Source organism: Meriones unguiculatus, chromosome 3 (assembly GCF_030254825.1).
Source record: "Meriones unguiculatus strain TT.TT164.6M chromosome 3, Bangor_MerUng_6.1, whole genome shotgun sequence".
Lineage (NCBI taxonomy): Eukaryota > Metazoa > Chordata > Mammalia > Rodentia > Muridae > Meriones > Meriones unguiculatus.
Window position 1 is genome coordinate 131324300 of NC_083351.1, and position 27438 is coordinate 131351737.

Genomic DNA, 27438 nt, shown 5'->3' on the forward strand with positions numbered 1-27438 from the left:
CAGTAAGAAGGTGGCCTCCTCGATCTCTTCCGGTGTGATGTAGTCTGGCATGATCGTGTCCTCCAGAGTCTCTTCTGGCAAAATGGTGTTTCCTTGGTTGCTTCCAGTGTGATATTGTCTGGCATGATGATCGTCTCCTCAGTCTCTTCAGCTGTGAGTGTCTGGCAAGAGGTTGTCCTCCTCTGTCTCTTCCAGGAGGATGTTGTTTGGCAGGTTGGTGTAGTCCTCAGTATCTTCTGGTATGATGGTGTCCTCCTATTCCTATCCTGCTTGATGGTTTTTTGCTAGATGGGGTCCAATTGGTCTCTTCTGGCACGCAGTTGAGCAGGATAGAGGACTCCTTTTTCCCTTCCAGCATGATGGTGTCCTCCTCGGTCTCTTCCCATGCGATATTTTATGGCACGATTCGCTCCTCCTCAGTCTCTTCAGTGTGATAGTGTCTGCCAATATGGTGTCCTCCTCGTTCTCCTCCAGCATGCTTGTGTCTGGCATAATCGAGTATTCCTCTTTCTCTTCCAGCATTATTGTGTCTTCCTTAGTCTCTTCAGGCATGAAGGAATCCTCCTTAATCTCTTCCAAGTTGATGTTCTTTGGCCTGCATTCTCTTCTTTAATCTCTTCTAGTGTGATGGTGTCTGGCAAGACGGTGTCCAAACCTGTCTCTTCTGGTGTGATGAAGTCCGGAAAGATGATGTCCTCCTTGGTCTCTTGCGGTTTGATGGTGTCTGGCAAGATGGTGTCTTCCTCGGTCTCCTTTAACAGGCTGGTGTCTGGAAGGATGGAGTATTCCTTCTTCTCTCCCGAAACATCGTGTCCTCCTAGGTATCTTCAATGGTGATGATGTCTGGCAAGATAGTTTCCTCTTTGCTTCCTTACAGCAGGCTGATGTCTGGCAATATGGGGTACTCCTTTTTCTATTCTTGCATGATGATGACCTCCTCAGACTATTCCTGTTTAATACCTAACAAAATGATGTCCTCCTCTGTTTCTTCTGGTGTGATGGTGTTTAGCAAGATGGTATGCTCTTCTGTCTCTTGCAGTGAGATGGTGTCTGCCAAGTTACTGTCCTCCTTGGTGTCTTCCGGCATGATGGTGACCTTCTTGGTCTCTTCTGGTGGGATTTGTCCACTTCAGTGTCTTCCAGTGTGATGTTTTCTGGAAAGATGATGTGCTCCTCAGTCTCTGCCACTGTAATTGTGTTGGAAAGATGGTGTCCTCCTCTCTCTCCTGGTGTGACTGTGTCTGGCAAGATGGAGTCGACTTTGGTCTCTTCTGGCATGATGTGGCAGGATATTGTAATCCTTGGTCTCTTCTGGCATGAAGATGTCCTCCTTGGTCTCTTCTGGCAAGGTGGTGTCCTCCTCAGTCTCTTCCAGTGTGATGATGTCTAGCAAGATGGTTTCCTCCTATGTGTCTTCCAATGTGATGGTGTCAGACAAGGTGGTGTCCTCCTCAGACTCTTCCGGCATGCTGGTGTCTGGTAGGATGACTCCTTGGTCTATTCAAGCATGATGTTGTCCGTCATGATGGCGTCATCCTCAGTCTCTTCGGGTGTGATGGTGTCTGGCAAGATGTTGTCCTCCTCAATCTCTACCAGTGTAATGGAGTCTGGCATTCTGGTGTTCTCCTTTGTCTCTCCTTTTGTAATGATGTCTGGCAAGATGGTTCCACCTCAGGCTCTTTTTGCAACATGGAGTCTGGCAGGATGGAGGACTCCTTTTTCTCTTCCAGAAACATGATGACCTCCTAAGTCTCTTTGGGCAGGATGGCATCTTCCTTGGTCTCTAAGGGTGTGATAGTATGTCAGGGTGTTCTTTTCAGTCTCTCCCAATGTGATGGAGTCTAGCAAGATTTGACCCGACTTGGTCTCTTCAAGAAAGTTGGTGTCTGGCAGGATGGAGTACTCCTTGGTCTCTTCCAGGATGATGGTGTCTTCCTAGGTCTCTTCCAGTGTGATGTTGTGTGGCATGATGGTATCCAACTCAGTCTCTTCTGGAGTGATGGTGTTTGAAAAAAGGTGTTCTCTTTGGTCTCATTGGGCATGCAAGTATCTGGGAGGATGGAATACTCTTCAGCCTCTTCTGGCATGATGGAGTACTCCTTGATTTCTTCTGGCATGATGGTGTCCTCCTAGATCTCTTTCACTGTGATGGTGTCTGGCAAGATGATGTCCTCCTAAGTGGGGTCCAGCTTGCTGGTTTCTAGCAGGAAGTATTCCTGCTTGGTCTCTTTTCATGTGATGGTTTCTAGGAAGATGGCATCCTCCATCATCTCTTCAGGTGTGATGGTACATGGCAAGATGGTGTCCTCCTCAGTCTCCTACACTGTGATAGTGTCTAGCAAGATGGTTTTCTCCTATGTATCTTCCGGTTTGATGGTGTCAGCCAAGGTGGTGTTCCCCTCAGACTCTTCTGGCATGATGCTATCTGGCAGGACAAAGTACTCTTAGGTCTATTCAGGCATGATGATGTCCTCCTCAGTCTCACCTGGCATGATGGTGTCCTCCTCAGTCTCTTCCTGTGTGATGGTGTCTGGCAATATGTTGCTTTTCTTGGTCCTTTCTGATGTGACAGTGTCTGTTAATATTATGCGCTCCCCAGTCTCATCCGTTGTGATGGAGTCTCGCATGATGGTGTTCTCCTAGGTCTTTCACAGTGTGATAGAACCTGTCAGGATGGACTCCTCCTTGGACTCTTCAGGCAAGCTAGTATCTGGCAAGATGGAGTACTCCTTGGTCTTTTCCTGCATGATGAAGTCCTCCTCAGTCTCTTTTGGTATGATGGTGTCTTCCTCAGTTTCTTCCAGTGTTATGTTGTGTGGCATGATGGTGTCCTCCTCTTTCACTTTCAGTTTGATGATGTCTAGCTAGATGGTGTCCTCCTAAACATCTTCCAGCATGCTGGTGTCTAGCATGACAGTGTCCTGTCCAGTCTCTTAAATTGTGATGATGTCTAGGAAGATGAAGTCCTCCTTGGGCTCTCCAAGTGCAATGGTTTCTGGCAAGATGGTATTCTCCTTGGTCTCTTCCATCATGCAGGTGTCTGGCAGGAGGGAGTACTCTTCGGTAACTTCTGGCATGATGGTGTCCTCATCAGTACCTTCAGGCATCATGGTTTCCTCCTCTGGTGTTAGAGTGTCTGCCAAGATGGTGTCATTTTCAATATCTTCCAGTATGGTGGTGTCTCGCAGGATGGAGTACTCCTTGGTCTCTTCTGGCATGGTGGTGGCCTCCTAGATCTATTCCAGCATGCGGTTTCCTCCTCAGTCTCTTCCAGAAGACAGTGGCTTCCTCTATAACTTCTGGTGTAAAGTATGTGAAAGATGCTATCCTCCTCAATATCTTCTACTGTGATGGTGTCTAGCAAGACCATGTCCTCCTCAGTTTCTTCCAGTGTGCTGGTGTCTGGGGAGAGTACTCCTCAGTCTCTTCCAGTGTGATGGTGTCTGACAAGATGGAATACTCTTGTGTCTCTTCCAGTGTAATGGTGTCTAGCACAGTGGTGTGCTCGTCAGTATCTTCCACTGTGAGAGATTCAGGAAAGATGGTATACTCCTCGGTCTCTTCCACTGTGATGATGTCCTCCTTGGACTCTTCTGGCAGGATTTTGTCCTCCTCTGGGCACTTCAAGTGTGATGGTGTCTGCAAGATGGTGTCTTCCTCGGTCTATTCCCTCATGCAGGTGTCTGGAAGGATGGACTACTCTTCAGTCTCTTCTGACATGACGGTATCCTTTTTGGTTGCTTCTGACATAATGGTGTCCACCTCGGTCTCTTCCAGTGTGATGGTGTCTGGCAAGATTGTGTCCTCCTCTGTCTCTTCTTGCAGGCTGGTATTTGGCAGGATGGAGTACTCCTCGGTCTTCTCTGGCATCATGGTGTACTCCTCAGTCTCTTTGGGTATGATACTCTCTGGCAGGATGGTGTCCTCCTCCATTTCTTCTGGTGTGATGGAGTCTGGAAAGATGGTGTTCTCCACAGTCTCTTGCAGCATTCTGGTATCTGGTAAGATGGTGTACTCCTCACTCTTTCCAGTGTGATGGTGTCTGGCAAGAGAATGTTCTCCTTGTTTTCTTCAAGCATCCTGTTGTCTGGCAGGATGGAGTACTCCTCGGTCTCTTCTGGCATGATGGTGTCTGCCTCAGTCTCTTCAGGTTTGATGGTGTCTGGTAAGATGGGGAAGTCCTCGTTCTCTTCCAGCAGGCGAGTGGCTGACAGGAAGAAGAAAGTACACCTTGGTCTCTTCAATCATAACGGTGTCCACCTAGATCTCTTCTGGCATGATGTGTCCTCCTAGGTCTCTGTCAGTATGATAGTGGTCTGGCATGATGAATCTCTCGTCAGTCTCTTCCACTGTGATGGTGTCTGGCAAGATGGTGTCTTCCTTTGTCACTTTTAGCAGGCTGGTGTCTGCAAGGATGGAGTACTCTTTCTACTCTTCCTACAAGATGGTGTCCTCCTAGGTATCTTACAGGGTGATGATTTCTGGCAAGATGATGTCCTCCTTGCTTGCTTCGAGCAGGCTGATGTCTGGCAAGATGGGGTAATCCTTGGTCTCTTCCAGCATAATGGTGTCCACCTCCGTGTCTTATGGCATGACTGTATCCTCCTCTTTATCTTTTGTTGATGTTGTCAGGCAAGGTGGGGTCCTCCGTGGTCTTTTCTAGCAAGTTGCTCTCTGGCAGGGTGGAGTACTCATTGTCTCTTCTGGCAAGATGGTGTCCTCCTCGGTCTCTTCCATGGTGATGGTGTCTAGCAAGAAGGTGCCCTCCTTGATCTCTTCCGGTGTGAAGTAGTCTGGCATGAAGGTGTTCTCCTCAGTCTCTTTTGGCAAGACAGTGTTTCCTTGGTTGCTTCAAGTGTGATGTTGTCTGGCATGATGATGGTCTCCTCAGTCTCTTCAGGTGAGAGTATCTGGCAAGATGTTGTCCTTCTCTATCTCTTCCAGGAGGATGGTGTCTGGCAGGATGGAGTACTCCTTATTATCTTCTGGTATGATGGTGTCCTCTTCTTCGTATCCTACTTGATGGTTTTGGCAAGATGTGATCCACCTTGGTCTCTTTTGGCAAGCAGGTGAGCACGATAGAGTACTCCTTTTTCTCTTCCAGCATGATGGTGTCCTTCTTTGTGCCTTTCCCTCTAATGTCTGGCATGATTGGGTCCTCCTCAGTCTCTTCAGTGTGATGGTGTCTGGCAAGATTGTGTCCTTCTCGTTCTCCTCCAGCATGCTTGTGTCTGGCAGAATGGACTGTTCCTCTGTATATTCCAGCATTATTGGGTCTTCCTCGGTTTCTTCAGGCATGATGGAGTACTCCTTAATCTCCTCCAGGTTGATATTCTTTGGCATGTTTGTCCTCTTTAGTCTATTCCAGTGTGATGGTATCTGGCAAGATGGTGTCCTCCCGTGTCTCTTGTGGTGTGATGCAGTATGGAAAGATGATGTCCTCCACAATCTCTTCTGACATGCTGGAGTCTGGCAGGATGGATTACCCCTCAGTCTCTTCCAGCATGATTTTGTCCTCCTCAGTATCTTCTGGTATGATATTGTCAGGCAGGATGGTATCTTCCTCAGTCTCTTCCACTGTAATGGTTTCTTCCTCGGTATCCACCTCAGTCTCTTCCAGTATGAAGGTGACTGGTAAAATACTGTTCTTGTTGGTCTCTTCTAGCATGCTGATATCCAGCAAGGCAATGTCCTCTTCAGACTCTTCCAGTATGATGGTTTCTGGCAAGATGGTGTCCTCCAAGGACTATTGCAGCATTCTGGTGTCTGGCAAGATGGTGTACTCCTCACTTTCCTCTGGTGAGATGGTGTCTGGTAAGACATTGTTCTCCATGGTCTCTTCAGGCATCCTGTTGTCTGGCAGGTTGGAGTACTACTCGGTCTGTTCTAGCATGATGGTGCCTGCCTTAGTCTCTAATGGTTTGATTGTGTCAATTAAGATGGTGTCCCTGTCATTTTCCTCCTGCATGCTTATGTCTGGCAGAATGGAGTATTCCTCTGTCTCTTTAGCATTATTGTGTCTTCCTCTGTTTCTTCGAAAATGATGGAGACCTCCTTAATCTCTTCCAGGTTGATGTTCTTTTGCATGTGTTTTCCTCTTTAGTCTCTTCCAGGTTGATGTTGTCTGGCAAGATGTTGTTCTCCCCTGTCTCTTCCAGTGTAATGCAGTATGGAAAGATAATGTCCTCCATGATCTCTTCTGGGGTCTGGCAGGATGGAGTACTTCTCAGTCTCTTTCAGCATGATGATGTCCTCCTCAATAACTTCTGGTGTGATATTGTCTGGCAGGATGATATCTTCCTCATTCTGTTTCACTGTAATAGTTTCTTCCTCAGTGTCCTTCTCTGTCTCTTCCAGTGCGATAGTGTCTGGCAAAATAGTGTCCTCCTTGGTCTCTTCTAGCATGCTCATGTCCAGCAAGTCGGTGTCCTCTTCTGTCTCTTCGAGTATGATGGTTTCTGGCAAGATGGTGTCCTACACAGTCTATTGTAGCATTCTGGTGTCTGGCAAGATCGTGTACTCCTCACTCTCTTCCAATGTGATGGTGTCTGGCAAAACAGTGTTCTCCTTGGTCTATTCAGGCATTCTGTGGTCCTGCAGGATGGAATACTGCTTGGTCTCTTCTGGCATGATGGTGCATGCCTCAGTCTCTTCTAGTTTGATGGTGTCAGGCAAGATGGGCACTCCTTGATCTCTTCCTGCAGGCTAGTGGTTGACAGGAGGAAGAAAGTACTCCTTGGTCTCTTCAGGTGTAATGGTGCCCTCCTCGATCTCTTCCTGCATGATGTGTCCTCTTAGGTCTCTTCCAGTGTGATGTTGTCTGGCATAAAAATTTTTCTCCTCAATCTCTTCCGGTGTGATGGTGTCTGGCAAGATGTTGTCTTCCTCGGTCTCCTTTAGCAGGCCGGTGTCTTGAAGGATGGAGTACTCCTTCTTATCTTATGATAAGATGGCATCCTCCTAGGTATCTACCAGGGTGATGATGTCTGGCAAGATGGTGTTCTTCCTTGCAGCAGGCTGATGTCTGGCAAGATGGAGTACTCCTTGGTCTCTTCCCGGACGATGGAGTCCTCCCCTGTGCCCTCTCGCATGATGGTATCCTCCTATTTCTCTCCTGTTGATGTTGTCTGGCAAGGCGGGGTCTTTCTTGGTCTTTTCTAGCAAGATGCTTTCTGGCAGGATGGAGTACTCATTATCTCTTCTGGCAAGATGGTGTCCTCCTCGGTCTCTTCTGTGGTGATGGTGTTTAGCAAGAAGGTGGCTTCCTCGAACTCTTCTGGTGTGATTTAGTTTGGCATGATGGTGTTCTCCTCAGTCTCTTCTAGCAAGATTGTGTTTCCTTGGCTGCTTCCAGTGTGATATTGTCTGACATGATGATGGTCTCCTCAGTCTCTTCAGGTGGGAGAGTATCTGGCAAGATGGTGTTCTCCACTGTCTCTTCCAAGAGGATGGTGTCTGGCAGGGTGGAGTACTCCTTGGTATCTTCTGGCATTATCGTGTCCTCCTCTTCCTATCCTACTTGATGGTATTGGCAAGATGGGATCCACCTTGGTCTCTTCTGGAAAGCAGGTGAGCAGGATAGAATACTCCTTTTTCTCTTCCAGCATGATGCTATCCTCCTCGTTCTCTTCCCATGTGATGTTGTCTGGCATGATTGGTTCCTCCTTAGTTTCTTCATTGTTATGGTATCTGGCAAAATGGTGTCCTCCTCATTCTCCTCCAGCATGCTTCTCGGTCTCTTCCTGCACGCTAGATTCTGACAGAGGGAAAAAGTACTCCTTGGTCTCTTCAGGCATAATGGTGTCCTCCTCTATCTCTTCTGGCATGATGTGTCCTCCTAGGTCTCTTCCAGTGTGATGTTGTCTGGCATAAAATTTTTCTCCTCAGTCTCTTCCAGTGCGAAGGTGTCTGGCTAGATGTTGTCTTCGTCGGTCTCCTTTAGCAGGCTGGTGTCTTGAAGGATGGAGTAATCCTTCTCTTTAGCAAGTTGGTGTCCTCCTAGGTATCTTCCAGGGTAATGATGTCTGGCAAGATTGGGTACTCTTTGTCTCTTCCCGAATGATAGTGTCTTCTTCCCTGTATTCTCGCATGATGGTATCCTCCTCTTTCACTCCTTGTTGAAGTTGTCTGGCAAGGAGGGGTGCTCCTTGGTCTTTTCTAGCAAGCTACTGTAGGATGTAGTACTCATTGTTTCTTCTGGCAAGATGGTGTCCTCCTTGGTCTCTTCCAGGGGAATGGTGTCTAGCTAGAAGGTACCCTCCTCAATCTCTTCTGGTGTGATGTAGTCTGGCATGATGGTGTCCTCCTCAGTCTCTTCTGGCAAGTTGGTGTTTCCTTGGTTGCTTCCAGTGTGTTATTATCTCGCATGATGATGGTCTCCTCAGCCTCTTCCTGAGTGAGTATCTGGCAAGACGGTGTCCTCATCTGTCTCTTCCAAGAGGAGGGTGTCTGGCAGGATGGAGTAATCCTTGGTTTCTTCTAGCATGATGGTGTCCTCTTCCATGTCTTCTGGTATTACTGTATCCTCTTCTTTCTCTCCTTGTTAATGTTTTCTGCTAAGGCAGGGTTCTCCTTGGTCTTTTCTTTCAAGCTGCTGTCTGTCAGGATGGAGTACTCATTGTCCCTTCTGGCAAGATGGTGTGTTCTTCGGTCTCTTCCATGGTGATGGTGTGTAGCAAGAAGGTGACCTCCTCGATCTCTTCTGGTGTGATGTAGTCTGGCATGATTGTGTCCTCCTCAGTCTAATCTGGCAGGATGGTGTTTGTTTGGATGCTTCCAGTGTGATATTGTCTGGCATGATGATGGTCTCCTCAGTCTGTTCAGGTGGGAATATCTGGCAAGATGGTGTCCTTCTCTGTGTCTTCCAGAAGGATGTTGTCTGGCAAGATGGAGTAGTCCTTGGTTCCTTCGGGTATGATAGTGTCCTCCTCTTTCTATAAAGTTTGATGTTTTTTGACTAGATGGGGTCCACATTCGTCTCTTCTGGCAAGCAGATGTGCAATATAAAGTATTCCTTTTTCTCTTCCAGCATGATGGTGTCTTCCTCCATGTCTTCTGGCATGACAGTATCCTCTTCTTTTTCTCCTTGTTGATGTTGTCTGGTAAGGCAGGCTTCTCCTTGGTCTTTTCTAGTAAGCGGCTGTCTGGCAGGATGGAGTACTCATTGTCTCTTTTGGCAAGATGTTGTCCTCCTCGTGATGGTGTCCAGCAAGAAGTTGGCCTCCTCGATCTCTTCCGGTGTGATGTAGTCTGGCATGATTGTGTCCTCCTCAGTCTCTTCTGGCAAGGTGGTGTTTATTTGGTTTCTTCCAGTTTGCTGTTGTCTGGCTTGATTATGATCTCAGTATCTTCAGGTGTGAGTATCTGGCAAGATACTGTCATCCTCTGTCTGTTCCAGGAGGATGGTATCTTGCATGATGGAGTACTCCTTGGTTTCTTCTGGTATGATGGTGTCCTCCTATTCCTCTCCTGTTTGATGGTTATTGGCAAGATGGGGTCCACCTTGGTCTCTTCTGGCAAATAGGTGAGCACGATAGAGTACTCTTTTTTCTCTGCCAGCATGATGGTGTCCTCTGTCTCTTCCCATGTGAAGTTGTCTGGCATGATTGGGTCCTCCTCAGTCTCGTCAGTGTGATGGTGTCTGGCAAGATGGTGTCCTTCTAGTTCTCCTCTAGCATGCTTGTGTCTGACAGAATGGAGTATTCCTTTGTCTCTTCCATCATTATTTTGTCTTCCTCAGGCTCTTCAGGCTTGATGGAGTCCTCCTTAATCTCTTCCAGGTTGATGTCCTTTGGCATATGTTGTCCTCTTTAGTCTCTTCCAGTATGATTGTGTCTGGCAAGATGGTGTTGTCCCCTGTCTCTTCTGGTGTGTTGCATTATGGAAAGATGATGTCCTCCATGATCTCTTCTGGCATGCTGGGGTCTGGCCAGATGGAGTAATCCTCAGTCTCTTCCAGCATGATGATGTCCTCCTAAATAACCTCTGGTGTGATATTGTCTGGCAGGATAGTATCTTCCTCAGTCTGTTCCACTGTATTGGTTTCTTCCTCGGTGTCCTTCTCTGTCTCTTCAAGTGCGATAGTGTCTGGCATAATAGTGTCCTCCTTGGTCTTCTTGTTCTCTTAAGGCATAATGATGTCCTCCTTGATATCTTCTATCTTGATGTGTCCTCCCAGGTCTCTTCCAGTGTGATGTTGTCTGGCATGATGGTTTTCTCCTCAGTCTCTTCTGGTGTGATGGTGTCTATCAAGATGTTGTCCTCCACGGTCTCTTCTGGCATGCTGGGGTCTGGCAAAATGGAGTACTCCTCAGTCTCTTCCAGCATGATGGTGTCCTCCTCTGTATCTTCTGGTTTGATATTGTCTGGCAGGATGGTATCTTCCTCAGTCTGTTCCAGTGGTATGATTTCTTCCTCCATGTCCTCCTCTGTCTCTTCCAGTGTGATATTGTCTGGCAAAATAGTGTCCTCCTTGGTCTTTTCTGGCACGCTGATGTCCAGCAAGGCAGTGTCCTCTTTGGTCTCTTCCAGTATGAAGGTTGCTGGCAAGATGGTGTCCTCCATGGTCTATTGTAGCATTCTGGTGTCTGGCAAGATGGTGTACTCCTTGTTCTCCTTCAGCATATGTTGTCTGGCAGAATATGTATTTCTCTGTCTCTTCCAACATTATTGAGTCTTCCTCCTTCTGTTTAGGCATGATGGAGTCCTCCTTATTCTCTTCCAGAACGATGTACTTTGGCATGTGTTGTTGTCTTTACTCTCTTCCAGTATGATGGAATCTGGTAAGATGATGTCCTCCACGGTCTCTTCTGGCATGCTGGGTTCTGGCAGGATGGAGTACACCTCAGTCTCTTCCAGCATGATGGTGTGCTCCTAAGTATCTTCTGTGATATTGTCTGGCAGGGTGGTAACCTCCTCATTCTCTTACACGGTAATAGTTTCTTTCTTGGTGTCATTCTCGGTGTCTTTTGCTGTGATAGTGTCTGGTAAAATAGTGTCCTTTTTGGTCTCTTCTAGCATGCTGATGTCCAGCAAGGCGGTGTCCTGTTTGGTCTCTTCCAGTATGATGGTTTCTGACAAGATGGTGTCCTCCATGGTCTCTTCTGGCATGCTGGGTTCTGGCAGGATGGAGTACACCTCAGTCTCTTCCAGCATGATGGTGTGCTCCTAAGTATCTTCTGTGATATTGTCTGGCAGGGTGGTAACCTCCTCATTCTCTTACACGGTAATAGTTTCTTTCTTGGTGTCATTCTCGGTGTCTTTTGCTGTGATAGTGTCTGGTAAAATAGTGTCCTTTTTGGTCTCTTCTAGCATGCTGATGTACAGCAAGGCGGTGTCCTGTTTGGTCTCTTCCAATATGATGGTTTCTGACAAGATGGTGTCCTCCATGGTCTCTTGCAGCATTCTGGTGTCTGGCATGGTGTATTCCTCACACTTTCCAGTGTGATGGTGTCTAGCAAGACCGTGTTCTCCTTCTTATCTTCAGGCATCCTGTTGTCTGGCAGGATGGAGCACTCCTCATTCTCTTCTGGCATGATGGTGCCTGCCTCAGTCTCTTCTGGTTTGATGGTGTCTGGCAAGATGGTGTCCTCCTCGGTCTCTTCCAGCAGGTGAGTGGCTGACAGGAGGAAGAAAGTATTCCTTGGTCCCTTCAGGCATAATTGTGTCCTCCTCGATCTCTTCTGGCATGATGTGTCCTCCTAGGCCTCTTCCAGTGTGATGTTGTCTGGTATGATGTTTTTCTCCTCAGTGTCTTCCAGTGTGATGGTGTCTGGCAAGATGGTGTTTTCCTCGGTCTCCTTTAGCAGGCTGGTGTCTGGAAGGATGCAGTACTCGTTCTTCTCTCCTGACAAGATGGTGTACTCCTAGGGATCTTCGGGGTTGATGGTGTCTGGCAAGATTGTGTTCCTTGCTTCCTTCCAGCAGTCTGATGTCTGGCAAGATTTAGTACTCCTTGGTCTCTTCTGGCCTGATGGTGTACTTCTCCGTGTCTTCTGGCCCGATGGTATCCTCTTCTTTCTCTTCTTGTTGATGTTGTCTGGCAAGGCGGGGTCCTCCTTGGTCTTTTCTAGTAAGCTGCTGTATGGAGCAGCTTACTAGATGGAGTACTCATTGTCTCTTCTGACAAGATGGTGTCTTCCTCGTTCTCTTCCATGGTGAACGGGTTTAGAAAGAAGGTGCCCTCCTCGATCTCTTCTGTTGTGAAGTAGTCTCACATGATGGTGTCCTCTTCAGTCTCTTCTGGCAAGATGGTGTTTCCTTGGTTGCGTCCAGTGTGATGTTGTCTGGCATGATGATGGTCTCCTCAATCTCTTCAGGTGTGAGTATCTGGTAAGATGATGTCCTCCTCTGTCTCTTCCTGGAGAATGGTGTATGGCAGGATGGAGTTCTTCTTGGTATCTTCTGGTATGATGGTGTCCTCCTCTTCCTAACCTGTTTGATGATTTTTGGCAAGATTCGGTCCACCTTGGTCTCTTCTGGCACACAGGTGAGTAGGATAGGGTACTACTTTATCTATTCCAGAATAATGGTGTCCTCCTTTGTCTCTTCAGTGTTATGGTGTCTGGCAAGATGGTGTCCTCCTCATTCACTTCCAGAATGTCTGTTATTTAGGTGTCTTCCTCAGTCTCTTCTGGTGTGATGGTGTCTGGCAAGATGGTGTACTCATTGTTCTCCTTCAGCATGCTGGTGTCTGGCAGAATATGTATTTCTCTGTCTCTTCCAGCATTATTGTGTCTTCCTCCTTCTGTTTAGGCATGTTGGCGTCCTCCTTATTCTCTTCCAGGATGATGTACTTTGGCATGCGTTGTTGTCTTTAGTCTCTTCCAGTATGATGGAGTCTGGAAAGATGATGTCCTCCATGGTCTCTTCTGTCATGCTGGGGTCTGGCAGGATGGAGTATACCTCAGTCTCTTCCAGCATGATGGTGTCCTCCTCAGTATCTTCTGGTGTGATATTGTCTGGCAGGATGGTATCCTCCTCAATCTCTTACACTGTAATAATTTCTTTCTTGGTGTCATTCTTGGTCTCTTCCGCTGTGATAGTGTCTGGTAAAATAGTGTCCTCCTTGGTCTCTTCTGGCATGCTGATGTCCAGCAAGGTGGTGTCCTCTTTGGTCTCTTCCAGTAGGATGGTTTCTGGCAAGATGGTGTCCTCCATGGTCTCTTGCAGCATTCTGGTGTCTGGCAAGATGGTGTACTCCTCACTCTCTTCCAGTGTGATGGTGTGTGGCAATATACTATTCTCTTTGGTCTCTTCAGGCATCTTGTTGTCTGGCAGGCTGGAGTACTCCCATTTCTCTTCTGGCATGATGGTGCTTGCCTCAGTCTCTTTTGTTTTGATGGAGTCTGGCAACATGGTGCCCTCCTCAGTCTCTTCCAATTAGATGATTTCTGACATGGTAGTGTCCTTCTCAGTCTCTTCCCTTGTAATACTGTCTGGGAAGATGGTGTAGTCATCGTTCTCCTCCAGCAAGCTGGCATCTGGCAGGATGGAGTACTCCTTAGTCTCTTCTGGCATGATGGTGTCGTCCTCGATCTCACCTGGCATGATGCTGTCCTCCTCAGTCTCTTTCAGTGTGATGCTGTATGGCAAAATATTGTCCTCCTCAGTTTTTCCCATGTGATCGTATCTGGTAATGTCAGGTACACTTGATTATGCCAGAGGACTTTAACTGAGATGAGGCAAGATATTGGTAAAATCCAAAGCTGGAATGATTTTTGAATGCTGCTCTAATCACACAAATCACACAGATATCTAAGAATTGCATAGCACATTATACATCTTATGGGGAATACAACCTTGCCACAGGTATGGGCTCAGACACTTCTGTCTCTGTAGTAGGGTGTCTTCTAGGTCCCGGAACTTCGCAGTTCCAGTTGGATGTCAGACTTGTTTTTCGATGACTAGATAGGTTTTGAGCTTCTCTGCTCCAGCTAGGCCTCAGATGTGAAGGAAGCTGCTCTTGCTTGGGAGCTGCCTTCTTGGCAAGTCTGATAAGGTGACTCCTTTCAGAGAAGGTTTGTTAAGGTTGTCTGGGATTTTCAAACAGCTGTAGGAGAATAGGCTGGGTATTGGCGGTCTATCAGATTCCTCATCATGAGTGTAGCTTGCTGCACCTATGTAGGCTCAGGCTGCATTTTTATACACTTTTGGGGTGCTTGGCTTGGCTTATTGTTCTTTCACACGTGCCAGCTGCTAATCAGCTGACATTACCCAATTTCATTACTTAATATCTCTAGGGGTGTTCCTTTTATTGTTATATTTTATTCCAGGTCATCCTTAGCTTATCATTCTTGCACACACATGCACACAGGTCAGCTGCCTTAAGGGCATTACTTACCTACTATTACTACAAATATCTTCTTATCTATCCTTGACAGTTCTGCTGTCTTACAAACTCTCAATGTCTTAGGGGCATTGCCCAGTTATTTTCACCAAAAAGATCTCTTCACTTTGCTCCTGACAGCTCTGCTATCTTACAGGCTCATTACATTCCACCCCCTGAACCCTGAAATATAATCATCATAAAACGTGTCAATTTTCGCTCGCAAGTGAGGGTTTACATCCTGATGTTCCTCTGCCTCCTGTATTTGCTGTCTGTTATCAACAGCAAAAAATCTCAAAGAGGTAAATTTCCTCTTTCTATGTAGTCAATATGCAATCATCTCGATTTTTTGTTAACTAAGTACATTTCATAAGAGGTACTATATACTGAAAATTCAAACAATAAGTCTCTAATACAATTTCTACTGAAAGCTCTAACACAGTAAGCTTCGAGTGATTTTGGTTCGTTCTTCTGTGCTAATGTATCTAGGCTAGAATACCAATCATCATTCAATAACATGAATGTCTCGTGTGTTGTATATCTTACTAGGGACCTGCACATCCCATAGTATCACTTTGGGTAATATAGCAACTTAATAAGTAAGCTAATACATGCAGGGCCCTGTCTAATGGATGTTTATGTATGGGTTCCATTCCCTTTGGTAGTGGAACACTACATGGTTTATTATTTCAGCCATCAGATCATTATTATTATCACTATGCCCCAGATACATCAAAGATGATTTAGATTTACAAAAGTAACAAGTATGCTTAGGGTTTCCACACAATCCCATTGTAGTAATTACATACCCAAATAGTTCCCAATGTTTACAATAATAATAATTCAGCCATTTTTTAATTCCTCCTTTTAGTAGAATATCAGTTCTTCTTGATCTGTTCATGTTTCGTCTCTTTGCCTCAGGATTCCCTATTATTTGGGATGACATTTCTGAGGAGAAATAAACTGATTCTGATAATAATTATTGCAATGATTATATATATTATAGTCCAAAAAATGTTTTTATCAAGCCCTACCAGGTATAATAGGTGTACAAGTAAAATTCAATTGTACCAGTCTTGCTAAATACTGCCAAAAACTACATTCTTCCATTTTCTTATTCCAATCTTTATGTATATAAGTATTTGATCTAAGTACTCCTGTGAGATTATGCAATGTAAGACTTTCTGCTGTTGTTTTTGCATTTTTTGTATCTTATTACTTATAGAGTCTATTTGGTTTTCATTGAATTCTGTTATTGTCTGTATTTCATTAATCCTCTTAAAAATATTAAAATGATCCATCTCTAATTCCTCATCAAAATTCTTTTCTGTAGCAAAGTAATGTTTATGTCTCAAGGACAATGTGGTGATGTATGTTTCATTTTTTTACCTCTAGAATTGAACAATTATGTACCATAAAGCATCCTTCTTCTATCAAGAATGTTTTTATTGTATCATTAACGGTTGTATTATTATAATTGATACACATTATATTTGTTTTAGTTTTGGTACATACATGAATGTCCAATCACCTATATTCTGTACTGTATTTGTCATTGTTGATACTGTTAATCTTGTTTCTTCCATTTTATACATTGGTATATGTGGATATACATATGTGTTTGAGCCTAGGTGGAAACAAACCTCCCAAGTTATTGTTTCTTTAGTTTCAAAGTAGGGGTAATAGTTAAAAATTGTCCTATTATATTCATCTATGTAATTTGATTATAATTTTTTCAAAGGCCTATATAATCTGCTGCTGTTAAATTACCAAATCATGGGAGGTTTGGAAAATCTGTTACACATAATATATTAAATGTTGATACATTTAGTGAATTTAATGAATTTATTAATGAATTTGGACATCTATTTCCCAAGGTTTAGGTATATGTGGTATACCTTTAATTATTAGGTTGGGTTGAAGAAATATTCAGATGTGAAATTTGGAAAATTAGCTGTTGTAGCATCTGTAGCAGTTACAGTAGCAGAATCATAATCATCATAATCAGACTCGTACATTTCACCTGTTGTTTCATTATATTGGTATCCTATGATATTATAAGATTGTCTAAAAAGTGTCTTATATATTTACCTGACAAAAGTGGCATTCATACCCTATCCACAGGAAAAAGTATCGGAAACTTCATCAAATATATTTGGCCTTTGGAAATTAACAGTTATATATTTATTATTGACCTTTATATTAATAGTTTGTATTAATAGTTTTATGAGTTTGTTCTCCAATAGGTGTTATATATTGGCTTATGGCTAGTCTCATTTACCCATAATTCAATGCCATGGCATTTTAATGGATTATTCTCGTCTAGACTAGTGGCAATATATGGCAAATTCAAGATAAAATATTTTAAATTATGCACATGTTTAATAGCTATTCTATATTGTTCACAACCTTCATACAATTGGTCTCCTCTACAAGATGCATATTTATGCCAAATATTTTGAAATCTATTTTAAATTACATTAAACATTCTATCACTTTCCCAAAAATCCGGTATTAAGTGATCTACATACCTATTTGGTATCACTAGGCTGTTATTGAATTGGTTTCTGCAGTTGTAGTTTTTAATGTAATGTTGCCTTTTACGGGCTGTGGTATGGGGATACCTATAATAATTATTAGAATATATATAATCTATCCAACATGTTGTTAGGTTTGCCCATTTAATTACAGAAGAATTAACTGAAGAATTATCTTTTTTGTATGTATAAATCAAGTTGCAAATTTTATGTCCTAAGCGTATATCTATAATGGAGATTACTACATATAAAACAAATGGGCATACCATTAAGAATCTTATTAAAGTAAATATGCCAAGTTGGTACACATGATATGTCCTCCAATGTTTGGAGCTTTAAGTCTCCCTTACCTTCTGTAATCTAAGCGTTATTTCCTGCGCTGTATGCAATGATTTCTGCTTTGGATATTCTTTTATCCCTTGGATTCCCGAAAATGCAATTATATGGTCTAATTAGTATTTTATCTTCTAATGTAGGGTAATCTAGCATTAAATTCATTTGTCTTGCTTCTACAAATGAACTCTGTCTATTTAATCTGGCTCTATTATTTCATTCTATTCATGCTAGTTTTAGGGCTTTCTCTAAAGGAGGATTTTGGTCTAATAATTTGACTTTTAACAGGCCACTAAATCTTTCAATGGCTCCTGCAGCTGTTGGGGTATATACCTTATGGAAATCCCATTGTTGGTCAAGATCTTTAGCTATTCTTTGGCTGTCTTTACCTGTAAAGTGTGTTCTTTGATCTGATTGTATTACTTCTGGTGTTCCTAGCATGGTACACACCATGTTAATATTGTCAAAATTGCACCTTGTTGATCTGGACGTGGTGATGCTCTTGCTAGTCCCAATCCTGTACATATATCCACCATTGTACATGCATATTTATTTTTAAAATTTGACAATGGTCCAATATAGTCAGTTTGTGCTATCTTATTTAAATGTAGTTTGTGACCTACAATTCCTCTATAATTGTGTCTAAATCTCCTTTGTGATGCTGGACAGTGTTTGCATTGCTGTAATGCCCATTTAATATCTGTTCTATTTGTCTTAAGATTTCTCTGTCTAAACCATTGCTCCATGGAATGTTGTCCTATTTGTCCTAGGCTTCTATGTAAATGTAGAATTTCTTCTCTACTTATAGGTATATCCTGTATGTATGGCCTTGGTATTTCCCAATTTCGTTTTAATTTAATCTTTCCATCCCTATTTTCTCTTATTTCCCATGATGGTTTTAACTTAATAACCTGCAATACACTTGGTTTATGTACTATATCATTATTTGTGGAAGTCTCATCTTGTTTCTTTGTATGTGCATTTACATGTGTTACTCTAATCTTTGCTTTTTTGGCTATCTCATCTAATTCTATCCATGCTTCTTCAGACCAGATATCTTTACCTCCTAGCTTCCATCTGGCTAGTTTCCATTTTCCTGACCAAAAACCTATTCCATTAGCTACACACCAGGAGTCTGTAAATATATACAGGTATTTTTGTTTTTCTTTAAGAGATTGTCTGGCAGCTAATAATTCTGCTATGACACCTACATTTTGCACTGATTTTTCTGTGCCTTGTTTGAATATAACCATGTCATCCCCTGGTCTTTAGGCTGCTGCTTTCCAGTGCGTTTTGCTATTCATGGTGGTTGATGAACCATCCATGAACCAGGCATTAACCAGAGTGGGGGAGTATTCCTCTGTACCCCATTGCCCCATTGGCGTCTATTTTTGGGGAGGGGAGATGTTTGGGAAGGTCATGTCCTCTGGAGTGATGGGGCTGTAGGTCTCTAATATCGACTCCGACACCTTTGACGCCATCCCCTTTGCATACAGAGGTACAACCTGAAGGAATTCCGACAGGAACCATTTCCATTGTAGTACCTTTCCTTCCATGGGTAGACCAGCCCATGCCTCTTCTGGTGCCTTTACCCAGTCTAGCAAGGGTATCGGTGTTCAGATTCTCACCGAGTTCTGTCTTAACAGAGATTGCACTGTTCTTATAGCCTCATAAAAGGTCCAGATTGTTTTTTCAAACAGCCAATATTTGTTTTCTGACCATGGGGAGTTTTTGTTATAACATCCAATTGGCCTTAGCATATTTTTATTTTTTGCAAAGATGTTCCAATTACCATATCCGTAAATATAAAATATATCGATAATAACTTCATTATTTTCCTGTATATATGTCAGAGCCTGGTATTGTTTACTATATTCTAATATTAACTTCACTGCATCTTCCTGTTCTTTGGTCCATATAAAGTCCTGTGCTTTCTTTGTTATTGTACACAATGGTTGTAGAATTACTTGTAAATATGGTATATGCTGTCTCCAATAGCTAAACAATCCTATTAGGTGTTGTACTTCTGTCTTATTTATAGGTACCTTGAGTGTTTCTAATTTATTTATCACTTCCTTTGGTATTTTTGATCTGTCTGTTGACCAGTGGACTCCTAGACATTTATCCTCTTGTGCTACTGCTTGAATTTTATCCTTATTAGTAGTCCATCCCTGATCTCTAAGATGTCGAATTAGCCTCTCTAGTGTGTCTTGTACCTTCCTCTTTTTCCCTTCCAAAAATAATAATATCATCTATATATGTTGAAATAGTTGCCTTTGAATCCTTAAAATCTTTTACTGTTAATTGTAAAGTGTTATGGGCTATTACTGGACTATTGAGATAACTGTGTGGTAATCTTAAAAATTTGTATTGCTTCCCTAGCCAAGAGAAAGTCGTTATCTGTTGGCTGTCTGGGTGCAGTGGGATTCCAAAGAACATATCTGACAAGTGCACAGCTGCTAGCCATTTGGGTGCGGCCTGTCTTATCTGTAAGAATATGTCCTCTATGTCTGGCAAGTTTCCTGGCATTTTAGGGATAATTTCATTAATTCTTCTATAATCCACTGTAAATCTCCATTTGCTATTTGGTTTAAGATCTGCCCATACTGGAGAATTATAATTACATGATTGATGTTTTGCTATAATTTTTCTTTAAATAGGTCCTGGATAACTTCAGTTATTTCTTTAATTCCTCCCTTAATAGGACATTGGTTGGTAAAGGAAGGTTTAATTTTTGGTAAATGTACTGGGTCTATATACACTTTTGCTAAATTACAAGAATGTTTTTAATTGTTTTGTTATTTAGAAAGGTTGGAAAATGCCTGTATATCTCCTTAATTCCTAATACATTCTGTGGAGCTGCAAAGCTTGTTATTTCTATCTTAAATTCCTTATCATATAATTGTAAATGAATATAATGTAAGTAAGAATTACCTTATTTATTGAATTTAGTCCTTGTATATTAATATATTTTTCAGTTTTAAAAGTATCTTGGAATATATATATAATTGATATATCACTTCCAGTATCTAGTAGCCATTTTACAGGTATTAATTTACCTTTTACTTTAATGGGTATACACACCATAGGTCTATATTTCTGCTCTTCTATGCAGAATAGTGTTTGCTTTGTCCCTTCCATCTCGGATCCCTTGGCTTCCCAGGGTACCAAGGGCCTTGGTTATAAAAAGGCCTTTTAGCCTGGAGGTTAGGTTCTGGATATATACTTTTGGTATTTTGTATTGGTTTAGGGACAGCTGTTTCCCCAAGCATATATTTGTCTTCCTTCCACCCTATTAAATGGTCCTGGTTTAGTTTTCTGTATTAAGGGTCATATTGACATCCTATTCCCGTTTCCTAATCCAAATGGTTTTATTCTGGCTAAATTTTTGAATGGTCTGTGTGAGGTCAGTGTTTTTTTCATTTGCTTGAAAGCTAACTACCTTTTCTGTATCTAATTCTCTAAGTTCTTAAAATAAATTTCAGCTTCTGCTATAGTCTGGACATTTTTTAATGATCCAGCCAAGCTCACTTTTAAGTGACTTGGTGCTCCCTTACTAATCTTCTTTTTAAATTGGGGAATAAAGGATGCTGCTTGTGGTGTAGGACTTTCATTATATAAAAAATATAATACTTCTAGTTTTCTACATAAATTTATAGCTTCTTGGTAGGTGTGCCATTTACATCCTGCCTCAAACTGTGTTAGATCTAGGTTAGGAAAGGCAAGTCTCCATGCTGTGGTCATCCAATCTAATAGTGGGTGAGTGTCTCCTCGTGATATATTTAGACAGTGTTCAAGTGCCTCAGAGACAGAGGAATTCTCTATTATATTTCTTATTTTGCGCATTTCTTGGTCATGTAACGTGACTGTGTCTGCACCTTTTTCCCACAGTCTTACCATATAAATGGCATCTTTCATGCCATTTTTGGCATATTCCTTCCTTAATTCAACAGTTCCTGTGGAGTGAAAGTTCTGGACTCTCTTATCTCTACTTCGGTGTGAGTTTGTAGTATATTTCCTGATCCTGTTCCTGTCTCTGGAGAGAAAAGAATGCTAGGAGAAAAGAGGTAGAGGTGACTGCCTACCCTTTTCAATGTGGAAGTATGTTTAGTGGTGGTTTCCACCAGAAATGATTGAACCAATCCAGAGTTGGACTAGGGTAGCTACTGCCAGTCCTTCTAGCCTTTTGCCCATTAACCTATCTTTATTTATCAATATCTTGCACTGTGTTTACTAATATTACTGTTATCTCTCCTTTAGGTGCCTGTTCAATAATGGGATTTATTATTAGCGGATCAACTAAAGGTAATTTACTGCTGTGGGTTTCAAACCTATCCTATCCTGAGTCATTTGAGCCTCTTCCTTCCATTTCTGTTCTTCCTCAGTTGAAGGTGGACAGCCTATGCCTGGGGTATTTTCTATATTCTTCATTCTCCTAATTAACCTTTTCATTTCTGAATCACAGTGGCAAGGCTATACAAGAATTTATTTTTTTTCTTTTGCAAATACCAGACTAGGTTTGAATTTGGTGTGTTTAAAATATTTTTTCAACCAATTTATTGACTTTTCTTTTAAGTCTTTTGGACAACCAACGTCTCATTTGTTTTAATAATAATAATAATAATAATAATAATAATAATAATAATAGAGGCAGGTTATATTAGCACATTGGCCAACAGTTTTTTCCAGCCAAGTGCTCCAGCTGTCAATAGTGCTTGATTATGCCAGAGGACATTGACTGAGACGCCACAAAGGTCAGCCAGGTCATTGATAAAAGCCAACACCAGAATGATTTTTGAAAGCTGCTCTAATCACACAAATCTCACAAATCACACAGATATCTAAGAATTGCATAGCACATTATATATCTTATGGGGAATACAACCTGGCCACAGGTACGGGCTTGGACACTTTTGTCTTTGGCATCAGATACCTTCTAGGTCCAGGAACTTCGCAGTTCCAGCTGGACCTCAGACACATCTTTTGATGACTTGAAAGACTTCATAGCTTCTCTGCTCCAGTCAGGCCTCAGATGCGAAGGAACCTTTGGTTGCTTGGGAGCCACCTTCCAGGGGCAGTCTGATAAGTTGGTCCTTTCAGAACAAATTTGTTAAGGTGGTCTGGGATTTTCAAACAGCCTTTCAGGAATAGGCTTGGTATTGGCAGTCTATCAGATTCCTCATCATGAGTCTAGCCTGCTGCACCCATGTAGGTTCAGGCTGCATTTTTATGCCCTTTTGGGACACATGGTTGGCTTATCTTTCTTTCACAGGCACCAGCTGCTAATCAGCTGACATTACCTAATTTCAGTACTTAATATCTAAGTGTGTTACTTTAATTGTTATACTTTATACCACAGCATTGCTTATCTTATCATTCTTGCACACACATGCACACACATCAGCTGCATTAAGGGCATTAGTTAGTTACTATTACTACGAACATTTTTTATCTATTCTTGACAACTCTACTCTCTTAAAAAATCTCAATGTCTTAGGGGTGTTACCCAGTCACTGTCACCAAAAGTGTCCCTTCACTGTGCTCCTGACAGCTCTGCTGTCTTACAGGCACATTTTATTCCAAAACTGGCTCTTAACTTTGCTAATGACAGCTCTGCTATCTTACAAGCTCATTATAGGTAAGACGGATTCCTCCTCGGTCACTTCCAGTGTGATAGTGTCTGGAAAGTTGGTGTCCTCCTCAGTCTTTTATGGTGTGATGGAGTCTAGATTGATAGTGTCCTCTTATCTCTCTCCCTGTGTGATAATGTCTGGCAAGATGGTGTCCTCCCCATCTCTTCCAGCAGCTGGTGTTTGGCAGGATGGAGTACTCCTTGGTCTCTTCTGGTATGATGGTATCTTCCTTGGTCTCTTCTGGTGTGATGCTGTCTGGCATGATGCTGTCCTCCTCAGTCTCTTCCGGTGTGATGGAGTATGGCAAGATGGTGTCCTAATACATCACTGAGAGTGAGATGGTATCTAACAAGATGGTGTCATCCTCGGTCTCTTCTGGTGTGATGGAGTCTGGAAGAGTGTCCTCCTAACTCTATCCCAGTGTGATGGTGTCTGGCAAGATGGTGTTTTATTCGGACTAATCCTGCAATCTGTAGTCTGGGAGGATGGAGTATTCCTTGTAATCTTCCAGTATATGGTGTCCTCCTTGGTCTCTTGCAGTGTGATGGCATCTGGAATGATAGTGTCCTCCTATCTTTCTTTCGGTTTGATGGTGTCTGGCAAGATGGTGTCCTCCTCAGTGTCTTCCGGTGTGATGGAGTCTGGAAATCTCGTGAACTACTCAGTCTCTTATGCTGTGATGGATTCAACCATGATGGTGTCCTATTCTCTCTTTCTTAGTGTGATGGTGTCTGGCAAGAGGGTGTCCTCTTCAGTCTCTTTTGGCAATCTGGTGTCTGACTGGCAGTAGTACTCCTTGTTCTCATCCAGGCATGATGGTGTCCTCCTCAGTCTCTTCTGGAGTGATAGTGTCTGCCAAGATGGTGTCCTTCTCTATCTCTTAGAGTGTGATGGTATCGAACAAGATGGTGTCATCCTCTTTCTCTTCCAGAGTGATGAAGTGTGGAATGATAGTGTCCTCCTTTCTCTCTCCCTGTGTGATGGTGTGTGGAAAGATGTATTCCTCCTCCTTCTCTTCGAGCAAGCTGGTGTCTGTCAGGATGGAATAATCCTTGGTCACTTCTTGTATGATGGTGACCTGCACAGTCTCTTCTGCCCTGATGATATACTCCTAGGTCTCTTCCGGTGTGATCGTGTCTGACATGATGGTGTGCTCCTCAGTCTCTTCTGGTGTGATGGAATCTAGAATGATTGAGTCCTCCTATCACTCTGCCTGTGTGGTGGTGTCTGGAAAGATGGGATCCTCTTTGGTCTCTTCCAGCAGGCTGGTGTCTGGCAGGATGGAATACTCCTTGGTCTCTTCTGGTATGATGATGACCTCCTAGATCTCTTCTGCCATGCTGATGTCCTTCTCAGTCTCTTCCGGTGTGATGTTATCTGGCATGATGTTGTCCTCCTCAATCTCTTCCGGTGTGATAGTGTCTGGCAAGATGGGATCCTCCTCCATCTCTTACAGTGTGATGATATCTAACAAGATGGTGTCCTACTTATTCTCGTCCACTGTGATGGAATCTGGCACCATGGTGTCCTCCTCTGTCTCTAAAACTGTGATGGAGTCTGGAAAGATGGGGTCCTCCTCAGTCTCTTATGGTGTGATGGAGTCTGCTATGATGGTGTCCTACTCTCTCTTTCTCAGTGTGATGGTGTCTGGCAAGATGGTGTCCTCCTCACTCCCTTTTCTTATGATGGATCCTGGAATGATAGTGTCCTCATATCTCTCTCCTCTTTGATGGTGTCTGGCAAGAGTGTATCCTCCTCGGTTTCTTCTGGCATACTGATGTCCTCCTCAGTCTCTTCCAGTGTGATGTCTGGCATGATGGTGTCCTCTTCAGTCTCTACTGGTTTGATGGAGTCTGGAATGATAGTGCCCTCCTATCTTTCTTCTGGTTTGATGGTGTCTGGCAAGATGTTGTCCTCCTCGGTGTCTTTAGGTGTGATGGAGTCTGGAATTCTGGTTAACTCCTCAGTCTCTTGTGGTGTGATGGAGTCTACCATGATGGTGTCCTATTCTCTTTCTCACACTGTGATGTTTTCTGGCAAGATGGTGTCCTCTTTGATTTCTTCTGGCAAGCTGGTGTCTGGCTGGCAGTAGTACCCCTTCTTCTCTTCCTGGAAAATGGTGTCCTCCTTCATCTCTTACAGTGTGATGGTATCTAACAAGACGGTGTCCTCGTTCGTCTCTTCTCATGTGATGGAGTCTGGAAAGATGGTGTCCTCCTTAGTCTTTGCAGTGTGATGGAGTCTGGAATTATAGTGTTCTCCTCTCTCTCTCCCACTGTGATGGATTCTGGCATGATGTTGTCCTCCTTGGTCTCTTTTGGTGTGATTGTATCTGGAAAGATGGTGTCCTCCTTAGTGTCTTACTGTGTGATGGAGACTGTCAAGATGTTGTCCTCCTCAGTCTGTTTTGGTGTGATGGATTTTGGCATGATGGTGTCCTCCTCGGTTACTTTAGGCAATGTGGTGTCTAGCAGGATGGAGTAATCTTCAATCTCATCCATCAATATGGTGTCTTCATTGTTCCCTTCTGGCATGATGGAGTCCTCCTAGGTCTCTTCCACTGTGATGTGGTCTAGCAAGATCATGTCCTCTTCAGTCTGTTCTGCTGTGATGGAGTCTGGCAAGATGAGGTCCTGCTCTGTCTCTTCTGGTGTAATGGTGTCTGGTAAGATGGTGTCCTCCTCCGTCTCTTACAGTGTGATGGTATCTAACAGGATGGTTTCATTCTTCATCTCTTCTGTTGTGATAGAGTCTGGAATGATACTGTCCTCCTATCTTTCTCCCAGTGTGAATGTGTCTGTCAATATGGTGTCTTCCTTGGTCCCTTCTGGCATGATGGAGTCCTCCTAGGTCTCTTCCACTGTGATGTGGTCTGGCAAGATCGTGTCCTCTTCAGTCTGTTCTGCTGTGATGGAGTCTGGCAAGATGAGGTCCTGCTCAGTCTCTTCTGGTGTAATGGTGTCTGGTAAGATGGTGTCCTCCTCCGTCTCTTACAGTGTGATGGTATCTAACAGGATGTTTTCATTCTTCATGTCTTCTGTTGTGATAGAGTCTGGAATGATAATGTCCTCCTATCTTTCTCCCAGTGTGAATGTGTCTGTCAATATGGTGTCTTCCTTGGTCCATTCTGGCATGATGGTGTCCTCCTCAGTTGCTTCTGGCATAATGGTGTCCTCCTAGGTCCCTTGTGGTGTGATGGTGTTGGGAAGATGCTGTTGTTCTCCGTGTCCTCTGGCATTATGATGTCTGGCATGATGGAGTACTCCTTGGTCTCTTCTGGTATGATGTTGACCTCCTTGATCTCTTCTGGCATGATGGTGTCCTCACCAGTCTGTTCTGATATGAAAGTGTCTGGTAAGATGTTTGTTGTCCTCAGTGTCTTCTGGTGTGTTGGAATCTGTATATCTGAATGCCTCTTTCTCTTACGGTGTTATGGTGTCTACCATGCTGGTATCCTACTCTCTCTTTCTCAGTGTGATGATGTCTGACAAGATGGTGTCCTCCTCGGTCTCTTTTGGCATGATCGTGTCCTCCTCAGTCTCTTCTTGTGTGATGGTGTCTGGTAAGATGGTGTCCTCCACCATCTCTTACACTGTGATAGTAGCTAACAAGGTGTTGTCCTCCTCGATCTCTTCTTGTATGATGGTTTCTCGCAGAAATGTGCGCCCCATTTCTTCTGGGGTGATATTATTTTACAAGATGGTGTTCTTCTCTCTTCCAGTGTGCTGTTGTATGGGTAGATAGTGTCCTCCTCGGTCTCTTCCCATATGAAGTTGTCTGGCAAATTAGTATCCTCCTTCATCTCTTCCTGTGTGATGGAGACTGTCAAAATGTTATCCTCTTCAGTCTGTTTTGGTGTTATGGATTCTGGCATGCTGCTGTCCTCTTCAGTCTCTTTAGGCAATCTGGTGTCTAGCAGGATAGAGTACTCTTCGGTCTCATCCAGCAATATGGTGTCCTCCTTGGACTCTCCTAGCATGATGGAGTCCTTTTAGGTCTCTTCAACTGTGATGTTGTCTGGCATGATGGTATCCTCCTCGATCTCTTTTGTTGTGATGTAGTCTGGCAAGATGGTTTTCTTCTCAGTCTCTTCCAGTGTGATGTTGTATGGCTAGATGGTATCCTCCCCAGTCTCTTCCCATATGAAATTGTCTGGCAAAATAGTGTCCTTCTTGGTCTCTTCCTACATGAGGGAGACTGTCAAGATGGTGTCCTCTTCAGTCTGCTCTGGTGTGATGGAGTCTGGCAGGATGGTTTCGTCCTCTGTGTCTTTTGGTGTTTTGGTTTCTGGCAAGATAGTGTTCCCCTTTGTATCTTCTGGTGTGATGGTGTCTTGCATGATGGTATCTTTCACAGTAACCTCCAGTATGATGGTGTCTGGCATGATGGTGTTCCCCTTCGTCTCCTCTGGTGTGATGTTGTATGGCAAGATGATGTTGTCCTCAGTCTCTTCCAGTGTGATGATGTATGGCTGGATGGTGTCCTTCTTGGGCTCTTCCCATAAGATGCTGTCTGGCAAAAGTGTTTTCCTTGATCTCTTCCTGTGTGATGGAGACTGTCAAGATGGCATCCTCCTTGGTCTTTTCAGGCAACCTGTGTCTGGCAGGAT